General features: G+C 37.3%; 1 non-coding gene across 1 annotated transcript; it reads right to left on the reverse strand.

Moving 5' to 3' along the window:
- Positions 1-273: 273 nt before the first annotated feature.
- Positions 274-355, reverse strand: TRNAL-UAG. Its single transcript has one exon. It is a non-coding gene; the product is annotated as a tRNA-Leu (tRNA).
- Positions 356-3,061: the final 2,706 nt, after the last annotated feature.

The raw sequence follows: 3,061 nt of genomic DNA on the forward strand, positions 1-3,061 counted from the left end.
AAAATCTTTTCTTTCATCTTCCTTTTTTTATAATTTGTTATGAAACAATTTACCTTGAGAAAAACAAGATTATAAACCAGACACATATGTTTTCCTCTCATTTAAAGAAATAAAATGCTATAGAATTCTTTCCCCCTCATTTTTTATTGTTATTAATTTTAATGAAAATTTACGGAGATTTGGATTTCCATTCATTCATTGTTGCACTTTTCTCCCTGTTCACCCCTCCCTCCCAGTTCACTCTCCTCTTTGATCGTTAGATTATAAAGAATGTGGCAGCGGTGGGATTCGAACCCACGCCATCGAAATGACTGGAGCCTAAATCCAGCGCCTTAGACCACTCGGCCACGCTACCTTCCCACTCACTCTCCTCTTTGAAAAGTCAAAGAAAAATTCTTTCATTGTTATACAATCCCTCCTCCCAAGTCATACAATGGAATACTACACTGCATTGAAAAACAAGGAATTCGTGAAATATTATTCAAAATGGGTGACCTTGGAGGACATTATGCTGAGTGAAATCTCTCAGTCACTAAAGGACAAATACTGCATAGTGCCACTGTTGTAAAACAGGACTGACATAGGGCTTGTGGGAAGACTGAGAAAGAGGGAATAAATAATGTATACTGTATTGAAACAGATGAAGGAGAGAACTTTTTAAAAAGTGATTATTATTAGGCATTATTGTCATGCTATAGAATTCTTAAACAGGATTGGTGGAGTTATTAGAAGTACTTACTTCATAACGTTTGACTCTGAAGCCAAATAAAGAGAGCTCCGAATAAAGGGATCACAGGTGGCCTAGTCTGAAAGGAGTTGCACAGCTAACCCAAGGCTGGTGGTTCTAATTCACCACTGCGTCAGTGGGAGAAGCCTGAACCACCTCCCATGTGATTTACAGCCTCAAACTCTCTTAAGTCAGCTGTAGATAGAAATGAGTTGAGCGCTATCTATAGAAAATAAAACAGAACACTGCAAGTCAATTAAACTCATACCTATTCTCTACTAGGTTTCTATTCTCTACTAGGTTTCCAAGGCTTTAAATCTTTACGCCAGGAAACTGCCCTTTTCTCTCTAGAGGATCAAATAGCTGGTGAACTGGAACTCACTGACTTTTCTGTCAGCAACACAACTCATGCCCTAGAAAAATTCTCATATGAGTCCATGTCACATGATTTCCTAGTCTCTTAAAATCAACAACTACACTCATTTCTAGAAACTTCCTAGTGGCCTAATGGGTGAGCAGTTTACTGCCAACCCAGAGGCATGTGATTCAAATCCACTAGCTGCTCCATAGGAGAAAAACGGGCAATCCAATCTCCTCCTGTGAGATTTCTAGCCTCTAAAATCTTGCTAGAGGGTCAGCAGTGAGTCACTTCCAACTCAGTGGGACATAATAACAACAGTCATACATAGAGGAAAAGGATATTGTTTTTTTTTTTTTATCCAATTCACTAGGAAAATAGAGTGTCTCTTAAAATAGACACTTCAGGGCTGAATACAAGGAAGTAAGTACAGGGACCTATTCCCTATACCTCTAGCAAGAAAGACCCCCAGTATCATTGATCTCTTGACTTTTAGTAGGTTTTAGGTGATAGATTGAGAAGTATTATATTTATAAAAGATTATGTGAGTGGTCAAATGACTTGGGGAAAAAAGAAACAGAAAAATCAATGGATTTTTCCCCTCTCCTGGCAGGACTTGTTAGAAGCATATACGGAAACATGCAATATGACTCTCTAAAAGGGATTATACAGTCTTTTTCTATCCCATGGAAATAAATAGCTCATAACACATGTATTCTTCCTTTAAAAACATGATAAAGGGTAAGATAACAAATGTTAGAGAACAACTGCTTATTTTAACCCACCTAATCTTTACTGGAATGAGATCCCTCCTATATTAGTTTTCTATTGCTGCAGGAACAAATGATCAAAAAAGGCATAGTGTGAAACTACACCATTTATTTTCTTGCTGTTTCCATGAGTCAGAGGTGAAAAGATAGCTTAGCCAAGTCTTTCCTGAGAGTCTTGTAAGGCCAATGTGGAGATACTAACACTCTAATACACTTGCAATTCTTTCTCTAAACATTAAACCAGTCCAAATTCATTCAGATTCATTGACAGAAGTGAGTTCCACTCTGACCCCCACATTCTCACTTGCTGGGGTACAGGGGAGCATTCTCCATGTCTAGAAGTCACACTCATTAGTTTATTGTTTCCTTCAAAGCCAGCAACATTGAGTTCTTATCAGAACTTACCAACATTTAGTGCTCATCAGACCTCTAGTCTCTTCTCTGGCTTCCCTTCAGCCACACTTATGATTGGCATTTCTGTCATTTTCTTCTGCTGTTAAGCACTCTTGGGATTGTCCTGGGTCTATTTTGATATTCCAGGACAGCATCTATTCAAAGATTATCTGAATTACTAACTATATTCTCATCTGCAAAGGTTCATCACATTGTCTATATTAGCATTTGACTGTGCAACCATTCATGGGAATCTTTGGAGAACATCCTTAGAATTCTGCCTACCAGATCTCCAATTTATCCATCATATACATATGTCTTGCTGGCCCTTGTGGTCCTGGAAGTTCTCTTTGTTTTAAGTCTATTTTGAGATAAAGAAATAGCACAGATGAGTTTACCTAGGAAGTTATTTTAACCCGAAGAAGAGAGTAAACCATACTTGGTCCCAAGTGAAAAACTGACAGAAAAATTTCTATCACATGAGGCTAGTTGAAGACCACTGAATATACCTGCATGAAAAAAATGATAGAGCATACAAAAACTGGATATGGAAAAAATTTTATTATGAATATTGAAAAAAATACAGGATATAATTAATTAAATATTGTAGAAGACTAAGTCTTTGAATTTCTGGACATCCTACAGTAAAGTTCTCAAGATGCAATATTATTTCTCTGTGTTCCTTCGCTAATACAGGTCAATTTACATAATTCCTCAAATGTTTGTGGTTGTGGAACTAAACACACCACATTCAGGCAACTAGTTGAATATTTCATTTCTAAGGTTTAACTCTTCAGTGCTTGCTGCAGAAGG

The sequence above is a fragment of the Elephantulus edwardii genome, unplaced genomic scaffold (genome assembly GCF_000299155.1).
Source record: "Elephantulus edwardii isolate Elephantulus edwardi_28Jun2011 unplaced genomic scaffold, EleEdw1.0 scaffold00001, whole genome shotgun sequence".
NCBI lineage: Eukaryota > Metazoa > Chordata > Mammalia > Macroscelidea > Macroscelididae > Elephantulus > Elephantulus edwardii.